The sequence below is a fragment of the Cnephaeus nilssonii genome (genome assembly GCF_951640355.1).
Source record: "Cnephaeus nilssonii genome assembly, chromosome: 22".
Lineage (NCBI taxonomy): Eukaryota > Metazoa > Chordata > Mammalia > Chiroptera > Vespertilionidae > Cnephaeus > Cnephaeus nilssonii.
Window position 1 is genome coordinate 22256050 of NC_137093.1, and position 20653 is coordinate 22276702.

General features: G+C 44.1%; 1 protein-coding gene across 1 annotated transcript in view; it reads left to right on the forward strand.

Annotated features, from left to right (window-relative positions):
- The first annotated feature begins 5578 nt into the window (after window positions 1–5578).
- CORO1C (coronin 1C) overlaps window positions 5579–20653 on the forward strand; it is a 60963-nt gene continuing 45888 nt past the window's right edge. Inside the window, exon 1 of the mRNA XM_079763157.1 lies at window positions 5579–5708. The gene's annotated coding sequence lies outside the window, so the exon portion shown is untranslated. The remainder of the gene's footprint in view (window positions 5709–20653) is intronic.

Genomic DNA, 20653 nt, shown 5'->3' on the forward strand with positions numbered 1-20653 from the left:
GTCACTTGGCTTGCAGGAACCTAACTAACCCTGTGTTTCCTCGAGGAGCAGTGACTCCGTCTTTGCTCATTCAGTATTCGTGGTGACTGTATGGGATATACCTGCAGCAAACAATGAGAATTGACTGTATCTTTGCATGAGACCATGATTATTGCCTTAGGATAATTTTCCGAGAATGGAATTACTGAGCACAAGTTGAATACCTCTTCTAAGGTCTTTTGAGTTCGCATCTGTTAGCTCTTGCTGTGTACAAAATCTCAGTTGGTCCTAGCCTGTTTGGCTCCCTGGATAGAGCGTCAGCCCGTGGACTGAAGGGTCCTGGGTTGGATTCTGGTCAAGGGCACGTACATCCATGCAGGCTTACATCCATCTCTGTCTCTCCCCCTCCCTCTCTAAAAATCAATGGAAAAGTATCCTGGGATGAGGACTAACAAAAAAATAATTAAAAAATAAAATAAAAAATACTGTTAAAAATTTAAATGAATAAAAAATAAAAAAGCCCGGCCGGTGTGGCTCAGTGGTTGAGCATCGACCTATGAACCAGGAGGTCATGTTTCGATTTCCAGTCAAGGCATATGCCCCAGTTGCAGGCTTAATCCCCGGTGTGGGGGTTGTGGGGTGATCAATGATTCTCTCTCATCATTGATGTTTCTGTCTCTCTCTTTCTCTCCCTTCCTCCCTGAAATCAATACAAATCTATTAAAATTTTTTTTCTCTGTGAGAGGCTCGAGGATGGAAATACAAACTACAGACTGGGAGAAAATATTTGCAAACCACATATCCAATAAAACAAGTATGAAAATATATAAAGAACTCTTAAAACTCAACAGTAACAAAAGAGTCCAATTACAAATGGGCAAAAGATGTCAAAGAGACGTAAAGATGGCAAATAAGTACATGAAAAAATTTTCAACATTATTAGTCATCAGGGAAATGCAAATTGAATCCACAATGAGATATCACTCTATACCTATCAGAAAGGCTAACATAAAAAAATAGGGACAACCCCCAATGTTGGCGAAGATGCAAAGAAACTGGACCACTCAGAGCTTGCTAGTGGGTGAGGATGTAAAAGGAGACAGGTACTCTGGAGTGTCCTTCTGCAGTTCTTAAACTACTAAACAGACAATTACCATTTGACCCAGCAATTGTACTCCTGGGCATGTTTCCCGGAGAAACGAAAACTCATCTTCACACAAAAAACCTGCACACAAATGTTTATAATGTTTATAGAGGCTTTATTCATCAGAAACGGCTCCAAAATGGAATCAACCCAGGTTTCCTGCAATGAGTGAATGGTTAAACAAACGGATACATCCATACCTTGGAATACTACTTAGCAATAATAAGGAACAGACTATTCATACATACAGCAATCTGGACCCGTCTCTAGAGATGTATACTGAGTGAAGAAAAACCAATAACGAAAGGTTGCATACTAGATGAGTAGTCATTCATGAAATAACACAATTATAGAAATTGAGAACTGATGAGTGATTGCTAGGGATTAAGGAAGGAGTGGGGGCAGAAAGAAAGTAGGTGTGTCTCTAAAAGGAGTCCTCATGGTGATGCAAATGTTCCGTATCCTGATTGTATCAATGTCAAGGTCGGGATGGTTATATTCTACTACAGTTTTGCAAGTTGCTACCATAGGGGGAACCTGGGTAAAGGGTACATGTGATCTCTTTGTATTATTTCTTTTTTTTCCTTTGTATTATTTCTTACACCTGCATGTGAATCTACAATGGTCTCAAAATTAAAAATGTAATTAACAAAACATCCTTCTGTAGCCAGTCTATCATTTTCAGCTCTTATTTTGCAGAAAGAAGCGACGATCAAGATTTACCAAGGTAGAGTGAATTTTAATGCTCTCTCCGAGCTTTGTCACTCAATTAGGGGTCTTGCCTATTGAGATTACTCCAGGGGCTTCCCGTCTCCCGTTTATTTAATATGATTATTATTTGTTAATGTTCCCCTATGGTGATTCACTCAGTTTCCGGGTTGCCCTGGCAACCTGAGAATAATGTCCCCCATTTGCTGCTAAGAGAAACTAGAAAAGTGATTTGCTTAGGAGCCTCCGAACGCAGGACCCACGATTCTTTCTTCTTCATACATGAGTGATTTGGAATCACTCTTATTTTTCCCGATCATTAAGTTCATCTTCATCTAGCACCTATCTGCGGCCTCTTCAGAAATCACCACCTTTTGGAAGCAGGAAAAGACTCTCAAATTCATCATCTCACCTGGACCTGAATCCCTCTATATAGGGCCAGCTTGGACAGAGCCATGGGTTCTTTAGGGCCCACAAAGGGGTTGCTATGGATTCAAGAGCAGTGAGAGGATGGGGGTTTTCTCCCAGCAAAGAAAGGGTTTTTTGCACTTTTTTTCCTGCTGCTTCTGGGAATAGCAGCTCTCGGCTGACCACATTTGGAGCAGGTGTGGGGTGGGGTGGTGAGGTGGCATTGCTTCTGGCTTTGGATGCTTCCTGCGTAAGAATGACCTCCTTCAAACAAGGGATAAAACTAGGAACTGAAACAGACAGCTGGGAGGCAACGGCCTTGGGATCTTTCTTTCACAGCCTATTCCGCGGCTGTTTTAGCGTGGTGTCATTGGGGGGAAATTAGTGTCATGGAAAATTTTACTTCTAATTTCATCACTTAGAGAACTGGGAGAAGGGAATCAACATATTTTGGACTTTAAACACCTGCTTTGTGCTGGGCGCTAGGCTGGATGCTTTGCCATGTCTTCCTTCATTGAGTCTAAACTCTCGAGTCCAACCACTCACTGAAGTGAGCATTTGGACGAACACACTACAGAGACGAGGGGAGTTAGGGCTGAGGGATGAGAAGTGACTTGCCCAAGGTCACACAACCGGTAAGGAGTGGAGCCTGAATTTAGAGCCACGTTTCTCAGAATTCAAAGTCTATGTTTTATTTGTTTTATTATTATTTTTGTCATGTTGCCATAGAGGTAGTTTAACGTAATGACTAACTGGCTAAGAGTACAGACCCTGCAGTTAGAGGGATGTCGGTTCTATCATGAGCTCCCCCGGTTCAAGCTTGTGACCTTGGGCAAGTCATTTAACTTCGCATTTTCTTTACCCATATAGATAGGGATTACGAATTATTCTGGGGCCATAATATTGTTGAGGGAATTTCAGAAGATTTTGCATTTAAATCACGCAGAGCGTGCCTGGCATATAGAAGCGATGGGAAATGTTAGCAAGAATCTGTTTCTAAAGACTAAGCCAGCCCTGACTGGTTTGGCTCAGTGGATAGAGCGTCGGCCTGCGGACTGAAAGGTCCCAGGTTCGATTCCGGTCAAGGGCATGTACCTTGGTTGCGGGCACATCCCCAGTAGGGGGTGTGCAGGAGGCAGCTGATGGATGTTTCTAACTCTCTATCCCTCTTCCTTCCTCTCTGTAAAAAAAAATCAATAAAACATATATTTTTTAAAAAAAAGTGTAAGCCAGTTTGGTTCCCAGTTCTACCTCAGAACACTTTATCTATCTTCGTTTTCCTAGGACCACTCGGAACTCACGTGCTATCCATGCCCTTGTTTCATTCAAGATAGGAATCATAATTATGCACTAGAGGCTTCACCATCTTCCTCTCATTTCAATGAAGCGAGCAGCGAAGTCAGCCACAAAAAGGGTGCTCAGTCCCTCCTGTTGTCAGCGATTGCTTCAAGGTGAAGTGCAATTCGTTCCTCCTCATTGGAGCACAGCAGTAACAGCAGCTGGCACCTTTGCTGAATGCTTCTTACAGGGCAGGCACCCAGCTAAGTAAGTGCACCACTAACAGCTCTGGGAATCCTTCAGGGAGGGGCCGCTACGACCGCATCCCTTTTTTACTGAAAAAGGAACGGAGGCTTAGAGAGGATAAATAATTTGCTGTGATAGCTGTTCTGGTTCAGGTGGTCATCGATTTACATCACACACATTTCTGAGGCTGATGTTTAAAATGAAACATTCCCGTGAACTGCGAAGATGCCTTGCTTTGGGCAAGTAAATAGCCCTATCCATTTTCCCCACATCTTGGCTCGTCAGAGCTTGGTATTTTTGAGAAAGGGACTCTGCGGTTATTAATAGGGCGACTTTACTACATATCAGGACATTCAGGCATATAGAGGTGAAGGAAATTGCCTGGGACCCCTGTCTGACAGCAGCAGAGCTGACACTCAATCCCACCCAGTGCTCTTGACTTTCAGGCCGGGTCCTCTAGTTATTAAGCAAATGGGTGAGGACTTTGGCCAGGAAAAGGAAGGGAGGGACCCTGTCTCCTTTATTTCCTCACCTGCGAAAAGGGGTCAAGACCGGAGCTCTTTGTGGGGGTTGGGGCTTATGTGGGTGTGGCCCAGCCCAGGGTCAGCCACTGTGTTCTAGGAATACGACAATAGAAAGGGGGGAGAGGGCCCAGCCAGTGTGGTTCAATGGTTGAGCACAGACCCATGAACCAGGAGGGCGCCAGTTTGATTTCCTGTCAGGGCACAAGCCTGGGGTGCAGGCTCGATCCCCAGAGGGGAACACACAGGAGGCAGCCAATGGATGATGCTCTCATCAATGTTTCTATCTCTCTATCCCCCTCCATTCCTCTCTCAAAACATATTCAAAGAATACTGAGACCTAGCCAGTTTGGCTCAGTGGATAGAGCGTCTGCCTGCGGACTGAAGGGTCCCAGGTTCGATTCTGGCCAAGGGCACGTGCCTGGGTTGCGGGCTTGATCCCCTGTTGGGGGTATGCAGGAGGCAGCCAATCAATGATTCTCTCTCATCGTTGATGTTTCTATCTCTCTATCCCTCTCCCTTCCTCTCTGAAATCAATAATAAAAAAAAGAATAATGAAATTACAATGCAACCTACATTTCTTAAAAAAAAAAAAAAAAAGTGGGGAGAAGGCCAGAGTATGGGAGTCCCCAGAGGTGGTGGTGGGAGGGTATGTCGGGGAGCAAAGGAGGAGCTTCGGTAGCCAGAGGCGGGGAGTCGAGAATTTGGGGCGGAGCTTGGAGTTTTAAGCGGTTAGATGGGCAGTGGGCGGGGCTTGCGATGCTGCGAATGGGGTGGTTACTCTGTGGGCGGGGCTTCTAGGACTTGTGGCGGGGTTTTGTGTACCGATAGGTCAGTTCTGAAGCAATGGGCGGGAGCTGGGTTTAGGGAGCCAGAAGGCCGGCTGAGGGCTTGGATGGGTAGTGGGCGGGGTCAGAGGAGCTGATGTTCCGGTTTTAAGGGGCTCAGGGGGGAATGTTTGAGGAGCCCGGGATGTGGCCCCGCAGAGCCAAGCAGGTCAGTGGGCGGAGCTCTAGGAACGCCGCTCCGGGTTTTGAGGAGCAGTGGGCGTGGCTCGGAGGCGCCCGTGGGTGTGGCTCTCCGGCCCCTGAGATAAATAGTGGGCGGTACTCCGCGGCCCACCTGCACCCTTCTGCTTGACCAGAGGGGGCGTTAGGGAGCGTGAGATGTGGATGGCAAGGCTGGGAAGCGCAATTCCCTGCCGGAAGTGGGCGTGTCTCTCCGCAGCCGGGCGGCTCTGGTTGGGCGCGTCGCGCCGCGGGGGCGGGGCCTGCGTGCGGCAGCGGGGGCGGGGGCGGCTGCCCGTACCCCTCCCCCGCGCGGCGCTCAGTGCCAGGCGGGAGGCGACAGCGGTTGGAAGCTTCGCGGGGCTTTGCAGCGGGGACTTCGGCGGCGGCGGCGGCGCCTCAGGCACCTCGGCCCTGGTGAGCAGCGCGCGCCCGGCGGGGCCGCTGGGAAGCGAGCCGGGCGGGCGGACGCGTTCTCGCAGCGCTCGCCTGGGTCGGCTGACAGGAGCTGGCGGGGCGTGGGGAAGGGCCGGGTGTACGGGGAGCGGGCTGGGGTGGCGCGCGGGGGTGCGGGTCCCGGGGCCGGGAGCTCACCTGGCCAGTGTGCAGGGGGTGGGGGGTCGGGGCTGCTGCCGGAGCCACCGGGCCTGGGAGGAGGGAGTTGGGGACAGAAACCGCTTGGTCTGAGGAGAGCGCACCCGGGTCCGTGTGGGGAGGAGACTGTCCAGGGAAGGCTTTTGGGGGGTCCGGAACCCTCATGGCCGGGTGAGGAGCCGCGGGGCCGAGCGGTGACTGGGCTGACGGAGGTAGGTGTTTAGGGGTCGGGGACCCGTCTGGTTGGGTGGGGTCTTGGGTGAGGAGGGGCTGTTTGAGGCCGGGGCGCCGTGGCTGGGGGCGCCAGAGCTGGAGGCGGAGTTGGAGCGGCCCTGGGGAGCGAGTGGGTGGCGGCTCGAGGCAGGGTCGGGGTTCAAGTGTGGCGGGAGCGAGCGGGGCCCGGCATGGGCGGGGCGGGGGTGACTCTCTGGCCTGGGGCGGGGGGGGGGTTTGCCTGGCTTCGGGTGCGGGGCTAGCTCTGGGCCCCGAGGATCTGGGTTAGGGGTCGGGAAAGGGCGGAACACGGCCAGAGCTGGAGTAACGTGGGGGTAGGTGGGGGGGCGGTTTGGGAAGAGGGTGAGCCCAGAGGAGGGTGCGAGAGGAAGAATGAGGCAGGAATGCTGCAGGGTCGGGGAGCCCGGGGCGTCGGTGTGAACTGGGTAATTCCGAGGGGGGCTCCCCTCCTAGCGGAGCCGCTGGCGAGGGACGCAGTGAAAGGGAGGGAGCGGGGTGCAGGTGGGGCGCCGCCGCGCCGGAGTGACTGAGGCTGAGGTCAGATGTGGAGGGTGGAAACGCAGGAACCCGGCTCTCCCGCCGGTCCACACACACACACACACACACACACACACACACACACACACACTCACCAGCTCTCCGTCTCCTAAAGGGTTTGAATGTGTTGGGGGGAAGTGGCAGGCTGCGGGAGAGCCGAGAAGAAAGGGGCTTCCTCTTGGGGGGAGAGGCGCCGGCCCCGCCGTCCTTTTTTGGGAGTGTTCAAAGGGTTTTTGATGGCTGGAAAAGGAAGCGGTAGGCTTGACTGCACGGGTGGTTTAGCATCACATCCTATATTTGGCCTTCGTGTAGGCTGCCCTTGTTCTGTGGTGTCCGAAGCCCTTGCTCGACATGGTGCAAAACGTGGGATTTGGTGTGAGAAGCAAATTGCCAGTTGCTCATCTCCCACCCCGGAGAGCAAGATCAAAAAAAAAAAAGAGGCCTTTCTCCTACCTATAAGGCATTTAAAAAGAATGGAATGCCGTGCGTGTTTTTAAACTGGTGGTGGACGTAGTGCTGTTGGAAATGGTTATCACAGAATATTAGGCTCTCTTACCGGAGCCTTCCTGCCTGGGATTACACCCTAAAACTGTGCTTGTAGGGCTCTTCGTCACTCTGTGTGTTAGTGCATTTCATTGTCCTTATCTGGCAGCGCTCTGTCCTGATACCAGGGCCTGCTGGTATAGTCAGAAACATAATTAAGTCGAAGCAGTTGCTTTGTACCGTCTGTTCAGTTGTAAAGGCAAATATATATGTGTTTATATTACTTCACTTAACTGCATTCCCTGTAAAACGGAAGAAATGGGAAAAATATATTTTGGACTTGATTCTATATATTTTAGAAAAATAATTTAAGGAACCGAAATGTTTTGTCTTAGAGGTGCATTTCAGAGTTGCAGTGTTTGGATATAGTAACCTTTGGGTCTGAGAGGTTGCATAAATAAATGGGGGTCGGGGGAGCCAAATAAAACTGGAAATTTTATGTAGGTCTTGAAGGGCAGGCAATAGTCATGTGTACTGAGGATTGAACAAAGATTGGTATAAAGGTCGGGTATACACCTTCCTGACAAATCTGGAATGCATCTTGTCTGTTTGTTTTTGATTATTGTGGAAGGTACATTAAAGCATGATGAATTTTAATAGACACATACTAATGAGATATCACTGCACACAGTTCTGAAATTTTCATGATCATTTGTTACTTTGCCTGCACATTGTGCTAATTAGCATTTATGTCTGTTTATTTATAATTTAGGATTAGATTTAGGGTTGAGAAATAGCACTTTTATTTATTTACTTTTTATTTATAAATAACCCTCATCTGAGGATATGTTTTTGTTGAAAGAGAGGAAGGGAGAGGGAGAGAGAGAAACATCATTCCATTAATGATCGGCTACCTCCTGCACAAAACTGGACCAGGGGATCAAACCTGCAACCTGAGCATATGCTCTGCCTGGGAATCGAACCCATGACCTTTCCTTGTATGGAACGACGCTCCAACCAACTGAGCCACACCAGCCAGGGCTAGAAATAGCACTTTTAAAACACTGTTGGATTTATTTTTTTTACTTAAGTTTTATAGTTAATGTATCTGTCACTTATGGGATTCACTTCAACTAGGAGGAGGAGCATCATTTGCATGCCCATAAAACGGAATGTTCAAAGGGATAAATGATCAGTTCTTGTTATATAACTGGGAATGGGAGATTAAATTCATTTTCTGCAAATTGCTTTTTAATATTTTGATTTGCCACAAATTGGTGCTGTAGAAACAGATACTATTAGCTGGGCTATTTTATCTTTGACTTGTATTTCAGAGGTGAAACAGTAATAAAATTGGGTGCCACTTTAATATTTAGGGTTCAGATCCATGTGTGGTTTCCATTTGCTGAGTTCCCTGTGCTATGCTGGGTTATGAACTCTTTTCTGACACTTGTATGTCTTTTAAAACTTAAGATGCTTTTTCTGTATTAAAACATGGAAATTGTCATGAATATTTCAGTATGACCTAGTACCTAGAATGTTAAGTAATAGAATCTCTCTGGGTTTTCATTGCCCTAGTTCAGATCCTTTAAAGTGAGTGAACAAGATTATGTACTCCTTTTTGAGACTCTATTTTGTGTTTTAATAGTGCATAATGGAATCTTCTTTGTTTTGTAACTGCTTTATTGAGATATAACTCACATACCATACTATTCACCCATTTAAAGCGTACAATTTGGTAGTGATTAGTACACTTGCAGAGTTGTGCAGTCATCACTCCAATTGTAGAATATTTTCATCAGCCCAAAAAGAAACCCTGTGCCCATTAGCAGTCCCCCTGGCCCCATTCTCCTCTCTCCCTTGCCCTGGGCAACCAATAATTTACTTTTTGTCTCTGGATTTGCTTATTTTGGACATTTCACATAAGTGGAATCATACAATACAGAGTCTTTGTGTTTGTCTTTTATTAAGTATAATGTTTTCAGGGTTTATCTGTGTTGTAGCATGTATTAGTACTTCATTTTTTTATGATTGAATAATATTACATTGTATTGATATACCATATTTTGTTTACTCATCAACTGATAGACAGTAGGTATTTCCCCTTTTTGGCTATTATGAGTAATGTTGCTATGAACATTCATGTACAATTTCTGTATGGACATATGTTTTCATTTCTCTTGCGAATTGCTAGGTCATGTTGGTAACTTTAACTGTCAGAGGAACTAACTGCCAGACTGTTTTCCAAAGCAGCTATACCATTTACAATCCACCAGCATTGTGTAAAGACTTCAGTTTTTCTACATCCTTGTCAACACTTGTTATTCTCTGACTTTTTGACTTTGGCCATGCTCCGGGGTGTGAAAGTGGTATCTCATTGTGATTTTGATTTGCATTTCCCTGATAGCTAATGATGTGTCCAGCATCTTATGTGATTAGTGGACAGTTGTGTATATTTTTTGGTGATAGGTCTATTCATATGCTTTGCCCATTTTAAAACTGGGTTCTCTTTTTATTGTTAAGTTATGAGTTATATTCTAGAAAGAAGTGCCTTATCAGATATAAAATTTGCAAAAATTTTCTCCATTCTGTGAATTGTCTTTTCACTTTCTTTTTTATTGAGGTACTAGTGCCCCGGTGCACAGACTCATGCACATTGAAAGGAAATTAATTAGAAGGTGGCCGGTGGGGTGGGACTGGGCAAGACAGGCTGGACACGCCCTGGAGCCAACCTCCTGCAGTCCCTCCCCGGCCGCACCTGGGGTGGTGCTGTGGCTCGAAGGGCATCTGCAGAGTGAGTGGGGTCCCTCCGGCAGGTGGGGTCCCTCGGCCTGACCTGCGGCCTGACCTGTGGGGATCAGGCCGAAACCGGCTCTCCGACATCACCCTCTCCCGGATTACGAGAGCTCGGTACTCGGGTGACGCACCCTGGAATCGGGCTCCCTCCTCTCTGGTTCCTGGGTGCGTCACCCGAGAACCACCACTGCCAAGTCACTGCAGCTTGGCAGCTCCTGCATTGAGCGTCTGCTCCATGGTGGTCAGTGCACGTCAGACCTACCGGCCAGTCGCTTAGCCTTTTATATATATAGATAATTGACACAACATTTTTTATTTTTTATTTTTTTAAATTGATTTTTAGAGAGAGAGGAAGGGAGAGGGAAAGAGAAACATTATGAGATGGATGTTTTAGTTGCCTCCTGCATGGATTGAACCCGCAACCCAGGCATGTGCCCTGACCGGGAATCAAACCGGCAACCTCTTGGTGTACAGGATGACACCCAACCTGAGCCACACAGGCCAGAGTGACATAACATTTCTTGTCACTTTCTTTGAAGCACAAAGGTTTTTAATTTTGGTGAAGTTTAAGCCTAATTTATGCATAATGGAGTCAAAATTGATACTAATGCAGTTAGAAATTATTTAGACTTTAAATCATATTCTTATCAATATTTTGTTTATATAAATTAAAAGCCAAAGTGAAAGGGTTAGGGAAAGATTTGAATTAGTCCTAGATCAAAAAGGGTGTGCCAGGGAACAGTGTCATTCTGCTGCTTAAATCCTCTAGTCGTCTCCCACCCCATTGTCTGTGGTTAAAGTTCAAACTTCTTAATGTGGTTATGGGTCGAGGTGTCTCTGATTTCAGCCTGCCTGATCACTCACTACTCCCCTTAGGTTTTTATCTTCACTCAGTGAGCGAATGACTATTGAATAAAATTAACTGGAAAGATCCTGAGGTCAGTGGGTCTCTCGGATTCTTATTGTGGCTTTGTTGCCTGTGTTAGAATAACGTGTAAGGCAGAGGTAATTCCCCTCTGCCTTTCTGGCATCCAAGTCCAGCTCTTACAAAAAAACTTGCTTAGATTGTAAAACTGAGTGTTTGAAACATTTTCCTGAGGGCAAAACATTGTCGTCCAGGTTCTTTCCCTCTAATGGGCAGAAATGACTGGCCCACAGCCTGTTCTCAGTAGGGCAGATGGCCAGGGGACACATTTAGTTTGGTACAGTCAGCCACACCAAACGCTGCAGGCCTGCCCTGATGGTATCACGTCAGAGCTGGAACTGCCCTGCAGTCTGATAAAGGGTGTAACCTGGGTTGTAAGGACGCATACTTTCTTCCTTTTCATTCTTTTGTTCGTGCTCTCTTGCTTCTCTCAGAGCATCTGACTCAAGTAGTAGTCTTTAGTTATATTCTCTGTTATGTTCACTTTTACTACGTTAATTAAAAATACTTAATTTCTTCCTGATAATGAGGAGAAACTAGTTGGCCATTTGGGGTACATTTTCTGCTTCAGGTTCATTAAATTGTTGGATTGTGGCAAGGTGGTAAAGAAGAGGAAAAAAAATACCCTATATAATTTTTTGCTCTAAGAGAGTTTTGTATTTAGAGAAACCGAGGCAATGAAGGGTGCAGACCCTCAGAGCCAGACTGAGCTTGGTTTCACTCTTGGCTCCACTTCTATTTTTTTAAAGTATTTTAAATTGATTTTTATAGAGAGAGGAAGAGAGAGAGAGAGAGAGAGAGAGAGAGAGAGAGAGAGAGAGAGAGAGAACATTGCTGTGAAAGGGGAACATCATTGGCTGCCTCTTGCAGGTCCCATACCTGGGATCAAAGCTCACAACCTGGGCATTTGCCCTGACCTGGAATCGAACTGGCAAACTTTCAGTGCAAGGGAAGATACCCAACCAACTGAGCCACACAGGCCAGTGCTTGGCTCCATTTCTTAGTTAACTGTGACTTTGCCAATTACCTCACCTCTCTGAGTCTCTGTTTCCTCTTCTGTAGTATGGAGATGTTAATGGCTTCCTTGCTGGGTATTGTAAATGTTAAATGAGAAAAAGTATGTAAAGTGCCTAAGAATGAGCAGCACTGACTAAATTTGTGTTCCCTCGCTCTTCACTCTTAAATGTCTGATATAATGAATGGAACTGTGGAGAATCTAATGAGTAGGTTTAATGCATTTTATTTCTGATAAGCTATTTGCGCATGGCTTCCCACTTGCAGCTCAGCATTTTAGATTTTGAATCAAAGTTGAAACACTGAAGAGAAAAAAAAAGTGTCTAATTTTAGGATAGGAAGGTGGTAAAAATGAGGTGTTTTGCTGTCTATCTGAATTGGAAATGTCTGTACAGACAAGCTTCTCTTATTCAGGCCTTATGCTTCCGTTCAATATGTCTGTGTTTTAAGGAATAAGGTTTAATAGTTCCTGGCAAAAGATGCATCTTAGAATTTGAAAGGAGGTTGCACTACAGTGTGTGAGATATTCATCTGGTTATAATGTGAATGGCAGCATTGTGATAAAAGTGTAACATTCTGTGTGGGGAAAAGAGCCACTGTAGTTTCATGGGATGTTAAATTAAGCCTGTCATTTGAATCTTACATTAATAACAAAAGCAGGTTCTCCTGTTTGCTACAGTAAAGAGAAATTAAATCAAATTGATGCACAGGTCAGAGAGAGAGAAACTGGAATATAAATGGGAGTAGGAAGCTTTTATTTTGTAAGACTGAAAGCAGTAATTCCACAGTACAACATATTTATTTTTCCCCCTGTTGTCCTTGCAGTTATCTAAATTTTTAAAAAATATGAATAACGGGTCCTATTTTAGTACCAGTATCTCAGATACCTTTAAAAAATATATCATTTGAAGGGGACTTGGGAGGTTATTTCTCAGGTCTAGAGGTTCTCATTCTGGAAGGTCTGTGAGGACCATCTATAGACATTTATAAATGCAGCTGCCTGGGCTCGCTCCCTGGTGACTCTGAATCACAGCTAGAGTGGGAAGTACCTCTCTGGTCTTACGGATGAGGGGGCTGTGGGCACAGGAGCTTGAGAGACTTGCTTAAGATCAGGAACTTAACTGTCCCTTCCCTCCTCGCCCAGCCACCCTTCACCTTTTCCCATAAATAGTGTGAATTTGTTTTTATAGTTGATAGTGTGAGTTTATAGTATAGTGTGGATTAAAAGAAAACTTTTTTTTACAGTGTGAACCTGATGTTGGTTTTCCCTTTTTAGTCCTTGAACCAATGCAACGGTTCCCTCTTAACCTTTCACCGTGGTCTTTTGCCAGACCTACAAAGTGAGCCTACTCACAGTTTATCTTTTCAGTTCATCATCACAATTGGTAGGTAGTACCAATGTTTGTCTTCTCCCCTCACATTTTCAGATTGTACATGTGTTAAATCACTAAGCTTGGTCCAAATTTTCAGAAGATTTTTTTAGATGCATTTTTTTGAAAACGTGAAAATACATGGAATCTGTTGGATAAATCTTTGGTAGACTGGATTTCCTAGTTTTAGTATAAAGTTCCTTGACAGTATTTTATTGATCCTTTCTTATTTCTTCAGTCTTATAATCTGACTATTTGTAAGCAGTGGTTGTAAGGACTCATCTCAAATGTTTCAAAGGCCAATTAATATCGCAAAGAAGCCACTGCATTGTGTCTTGCCAGAATAATTGGCACCATTAGGCCATTTGTATATGCAAACACTACGTTTGACAGGAACAACACATGTCCAGTACTACACTGCACAGCTTGTAACAGGCATAATGAAAACCCCTTAGGATGAGCAGAAGTTGACCATTGCTTCACAGTGTGGTCATTCTGTCTCTGTGAGACCAAGATAGACTGGGAATCTAGGCACGTGGCAGCTTGGGGTAAGAGCCTTTTTGACCCATTGTGGAATCAGATGTGTGCCCACGTGTTCTGACAACTGCTGAGGCCTTTATCCTGGCTGAACAAAGCCGTGGGTTTTCAGTTTCGTGAAAGGCCATAACATACTTGGGAAAGGAAGTGTTGGGAGAGTGAAACCTTTGGGGGTGTATTTTCTACTGACATTGTAGGGGTTCTTGACAAAATTCACAAGCACCCCCTCAACACAAATGTTTAATCACCATTATTTACTTACTTCACATGAAAGATACTTAAATTCCTTTTCATAATGGTCAAGCATTCTTTTCTAGTTAAAGATTCTAATTCCTTTCATTCTTAGGAACTTAAAGAATTGAGGCTGATTTATTAATATAAAAACTCAAATGCTGCCTGAGTGGTGGCTGAGAAACACATATAAACTTGAGCTATCATCTCCATTAAGCAGAAGGATTTATTAGGAGACTAGTCACTTTACAAGCTAGATGGTGAATTAATTTTGTGGTTAGTAGTGTCTTTAGCTTACCATTGTCATCCTAGTTTTCTTTTGGCAAGCAAGAGAGAGTCTGGAGCCAACGAGTGCTGGCCACAGGGGTGATATTTTAATAAGATGTGTGTTGTCTGTTTTAGAAATACAGTAATCCTTCCTTAGGCTCTTTCTCTTATGTGGGCCACGATTGCTTTACAGTGCTACTATAGGAGAAGATAAATCAGAAGTTTTGTGGCTTTTGTGTGTGTTTTTTTTATCCTAAGACTTCCAGTTTGATCTTATGCAATATAGAGATATCTTGCACGCATGGGGCTGAGTTACATTGTCAAGTGGAACAAATGATGCATCTTACCTGCAAAGGATAGTTGTGGACTATGTGCTTTTCTAAAGGTGAGTGGTTGGAGAGCCCTGATGCAGTTTCTGTTTTGGAGGCAGTCTTGGACATTCAGCCCTCAACCCAGGACTGGGTCATGTTCCAAAGACTAACTCAGTTACTTGGAACTCAGATGGCATCTTTTGGTATAGATTCAGTATTACAAGTGCTGAGTAAGTTCTCAGCCTAGTCTGAGGAAATCTGTTTAATTCACAGCACAGCATTTGAAACTGTTAATGGTGATAATGGGATTCTGGATCCTGGGAACTAGGAGTCCTGTGAAACAGCAGTAGGAACCATGCTCCACACCCTAGGTGCCTGTCTCAGGCTGGGTGGCATCCAGCAGCCTCATACTACAGCAGCCTTCCAAGTTCTTCATCCTTCTCTCTTAATTTGAAGCTTCTACTCCCCTGGTTAATTTGATCTCCTTTAAATAGCAGTAGCAGGGAGTTGACTTTGGGGTATCTGGGGCCAGGACAGTCTCATCAGGGTCCAGATGTCTGGTTTGGGGTTGGGGAGACAAGAAGGGATGGCACAAGAGGAGGCTAAGGCTCAGCACTGCCACCTGGGTGACCCTGATTCTGGGCTGGGAGACGGGATACCAGGCTGACTTAGTCTTCTGCTCCCTGCCCCTCTCTGCCCACAGAGTCCGATAGTGGCGGCCAGTCCCATCTGAGATGATACCACTGAGAACCAGGGAGGTCCAGTACTTTTCCAAGGTCATGCAGCAGAGAGTAGAGAGCAGACTGTTGGGTTGCACGGAGACCAGGGAGGAGGCTATTGCAATAGTCCCAATGTTCCAGAGATTTGTCTAGTGGGCACCCAGGCACACAAGTCTGGAGTTCAGGAAAGGGTTCAGATTGGAGACACCCTCAACACCAATGATGTGTGGACCAGGATGGAGCTGTGGGTTAGATTTGGCAGTGGGCATCTTCAGTCCTGATGGCAATGCCATTAGGGCCGTGTGACCTTTGAAGATGTGGTTATCTACTCCTGGGGGGAGTGGGGGCTCCTTATTGAAGCCCAGAGTTGTCTGTGCCGCAGTGGGATGCTGGAGAACTTTTCTGTGGTGGCCTCTCTGGGACTTGCATCTTCCAGGACCCATGAAATTCCCCAACTTGAGCAGTGAGGAGAGTCATCTTTGCCTGCCTGTGGGGTCATGACTGTAGTCATGCCAAGAGGTTGTTGGTGTGGAGCAGAGGTTGAGCAGAGCGTTAACGTAGAAGGAGTGCTCAGAGTAAACCTTCACCAACACCAGAAGCTGCACTGTGGGGAGAAACCGTTAGGAAGAGAAGTGGGGTGAGGGGGGTGGTGGGCAGGGTGAGAAGGACTTCCTGACTGGCTCTGGTCTTAACCATCAGGTGACTCGTAGTACAGGGGAGACAGGACCACTGAAAGTCACCCTGAAAAAAGTCATGACAAGTGCAGCGACTATGGGAAGCCTTTGGTCAGAAATACTTGTTTATCACCAGAGACTACACACTGGAGAAAAGCCTTATGAATGGAGTGAATGTGGGTCATTATTTAGCCATAAGTACAACCTTTTTATACACCAAACTAGAGGCCTGATGCATGAAATTTGTGCAAGGGGCTCGGCCCCCCGCCGCCGTGGCTGCAGCCACCTCTGCCTCAGTGGCTTTGTCCGGAAGGATGTGCAGTCTAATTAGCATATTATGCTTTTATTATTATAGATAGTTCACACTGGTGAAAGGCCTTATGGGTATAGTGAATATGGAATATCCTTTAGCCACAATGCCGACCGCCGACCTTATTCAACACTGGAGAGTTCACGTTGGAGAAAAGCCTTTTATGTGCAGTGAAGGTGGGAAAGCCTTCAGGCATAATTCCATGCTTGTTCAGCACCATAGAATCCACACTGGAGTAAGGCCTTATGAGTGCAGCGAATGTGAGAAATTCTTTAGCTTTAACATAAGCCTCATGAAATATCAGAGCATTCACACTGGAGAAAGACTTATAAGTGCACCGAATGTGGGAAATTCCGTAGCCATAGTCAAGCCTTATTAATCATTGGAGAGTTCACACTGGAGAAAGGCCTTACGAGTGTAGAGAATGTGGGGAATTTTTTAGCCAAAGCGTGAGCCTTGTCCACACCGCAAGGTTCTCACTGGAGAAAAGCCTTTTACATGTAATGAATGTGGAAGATTCTTTAGCAAGAATTCCAGCCTGGTTAAGCATCAGAGGGTTCACACTGAAGCAAGACCTTAATGAGTGCAGGGAATGTGGGACATTTTTTCACCACAGCAAATCTTGGAGTTCTAGTTATTTAAATAATAAATTCTGATGAAAAACAGTGATATTACATTTTGGTGCTTTAGTTGCAAACTAACTTAACTGACTTCTTGAATAAATTGAAAATATTGGTAGCATGGGGTTCGTAGGACTTTGTTTTATAGTCCAGTTAGAGACTTTGACTTTAGAAAGAATCAGTGAAGTCACATGCTAGTGGAAGCATGCTTTCATCTTGAAGGTTTTTGTCAAAGTAGATAGGGGAAGAGCCATAATTTGTATCAAGATGCGGATTTAAAGTTAAGATAGTCATCGAAAAGCGGAGTTTCCTTTTACCCTCTTTCTCCTCTTCTCTAGTTTCTCACTTTTTAATTTTTTTTCAATCCTCTCTCCAGGATATTTTATCCATTGCTTTTTAGAGAGAGTGAAGGGCGGGAGGGAGGGAGACAAATATTGACGTGAGAGAGACACATTGATTGTTGCCTCTTGCACTAGCCCTGATGAGGACGGGGAATTGAACCTGAGACCCTTCGGTGGGCAGGCCAGAGCTCTAACCAATGGGCACACCGGCCAAAGTAGTTTCTCATCTTTTAATGCCTTGACTGACTGGAAAGTGTTCTTGTCCCACTGGTGGTTTGTCCTGAGGGGCTCTAGGGCCAGCCCCAGAGGAATGAGAGGTCAGGTCTCAGGGCATTTCAGTGGCTCCTGGAGCTCCAAGTGTTCAGTGTATTTGGAATTAATTTGATCTGGGAAATTGATAAGAACTGAGTAAGTTAGAATATGGTTAATTGTACACCATTTCAATTGCTGAATGGTCTCATTGTTTAGGAATTTATTTGTGCAATATTAAAATTTCAAAAATGACAGGCTTTGGTTTAAATCATGTTAGTGATTAATGTGATAAATGATCACAAGAAAGGAATTGTTTTGTAATTGTGTGTGTGTGTGTGTTTGTATGTGTACTTTATTTCTGGTAATTTTTAAAAATTTTATTTTTATTGATTAGAGAAAAAGGAAGGGGGAAAGAGAGAGAGAGAGAGAGAGAGAGAGAGAGAGAGAGAGAGAGAAACATCGATCTAAGAGTGACACATGAACACTGCCTCCTGCACTCCCCCCCACCAGGATGGAGCCTGCGACTCAGGCATGTGCCCTGACTGGGAATAGAACCGGCAACCTTTCAGTGCACAGGACAACACTCTACCAACTGAACCATACTAGCCAGGGCTTTCTGGTAATTTTTAGAGATTACAAAAAGTATTTATTTGGTTATAACTACATTTTCCCCAGTGAGTTACATTCTTACAGTTTCTTTTACTCTGTTGTAGATACTGATGTTATGTGGTTTTTTCCCCCTTTAGAAGAGAGGTTTGCTGATAAGGAAATAGTTTGTGATTTTATCAAAAAGGATCAGACAGACAAAATGATTTGTCCTAAGTTGCAGTAACATTTTAAGAGGTATACTTTCCTGTTTCTATTGGATGTCTGAAAATTCTGGAAACATAGGGAGATTTTTTACTTTAAACAGTGCTTGTTTCATTTTCAAATGGCATGCTCAATATTTTTACCTTCAAGCTCTGGGCATTTTGCTTGGCAAACTTCCTTAATTTTAAAGCCACGGATTCAGTTATTAATCTGAAAAGGTATAATAAGTGATATAAATTATTTTCCCTGTTTTTACTCTTTTCAGACACCTACTTGTAAAGAGAAGACTCTTTTGTGCTAATACAAAGTAGTGGTTCTTTTTCCTGGGTATTGATTCATCATCCCAGCATTTGTCCCAGCCGCACATGAATGTTTGGGTGAATATTTGATTATGTTGTGTCTCCTCCAGTAGACTGTAAGCTCTATGAGAGCAAGGGACATTCTGCTTGCTCACCATTGCATCTTCAATATATAGCATAATGCCAGGTACATGGTCAAAGCTCAATAAATAATTGAATGTTCAGTAAATGAATGATTGGGATTAAAGACCTATTCAGCATTCACTGATGAGTGTACATGTTATATGTATAACCCTGTGGGTGCTCGTAGCTAATTCTCAGTGAATCAGTGTGTTTTATTAGGGGATTGTGGACTGGATCCCAGTGAAAGAAGCATTTCCTATAGATTTGTGGGCTTTAGAAGTCATTTATATTTTAGTTTTCCCATTTTATAGATGAATCCAACAATCCTGGGATCAGAATGATTCAGTGGGTAGGTGACTGTCAGGATAAACTGTCTGACATCCAAGCCAGAGTTTTTTTCCTACTGTACCATACCATTCCCTTGAATCATTGTCAAGATTGTTTATTTAATCAGTTTGTCCACAGTATAGGCAAAAAGAGAAGACTGAAATTCTTCAGTTGAAGGTGATTACTTTGTTTTTATACTTTTCTAGTTTTGTTTTTATGCCTAGCCTTGTGAACGTCTTCATAAAAATGTCTTAAAACAACAACTACAAAAAGATCTGGGAGTCCAATAATTTCGTTCCCTGGTATAAGACTATTGCCAGAGAATTATTAAAATTTTATTCTGAGAGAAACTCCATCTGATTAAGTAGTGGAAACAGACTTAGCAAGTTTGAGCAGTCATATACAGTGTGCTTTTTACCAATTGTTGATAAGAAAAGTAGGTCATCAGTTATAGAGAGTATTTTGAAACACATCATTAATTTTTTAAGACGATTGCTGTGTCAGTCATGTCTGTAAAAGTCTGCAGTTGGTATGAGAACTCTTGGGATTAATTTGGCTCTTTGAAGAGAGAGGCGGAGTTCAGCTTCTGAGTCTGCTAGTCTCCCGTGGTGCACTTTAGGGAGATGTCTGCAGCCTCAGACGAATTTACACCGTTCCACAGTGTTCTCTGGGCAGAGAGTGCCTGCCTCTGTCTCTGTGAGGGAGGTTCTTCAGTCCCTTTCAAAGCTCCAGGGATGGGTGGAGGTGGTTTTGTTTATAAAGATGCTGGTAATAAGCAGAAAATTGGGAGAGGAAGGATTATAAACACATCATCCTTGTACATTATCTTGGGGAAAATTTATTCTTACTTGATAGTGTAATAAAAATATGATTTCTGTCATTGAAGAGCAAGAGATGACTCCTAAAGCCTTATAATTTCATGTTTTAGTAACTGCAAAATTTCTGTAATGTCATTCTTATTTATTATATTTTACATGAGTTACAGGTCCCATTAGTGCTTCTTTTAGTGATAAAGGGTCTCTCTTTAATACAAGTGTAAAAGAGGAAGATTTCTATATATTTTTTGTATTTTGGATCTTTATGTTGCTATTTTGCTGTGCATATTCTTATTTCATTTTTTTAATTTCAGCTTTATTGAGGTATTTAAAGTGTATATCATGGTGATTTGATTTATGTATATAGCTCATTTAATTTCTTGTCAGACTTCAGTTTTTAGCAGTCATTTTCATAGCTGCACATTCTACTCTAAATTATTAGTCAGTGCTTATGTTGACGGTAGGTGTTCTCCAACTTTTCAAAGTTCCTAAAATGAGTATAAAATTATAAAATGTAAAAGTTGGGGTTTTCTTAGAAAACTTTAAAAAGTATAAATGTCTTTATTATACCTTGCCTTTTAGAAATTAGCGTGTGTGTGTGTGTGTGTGTGTGTGTGTGTGTGTGTGTGTGTATTCCTAGAGTTTTATGCATGTCTTTTCATGCAGTTGTTTAGGACAGTTGAGCACATAGGCCTCTGGCTTAAGACTACGGGTTTTCAATCAGAAGTAAAGATTTGGCATACCTGTTGTTCTCAGTATATTTGAATGCTTAC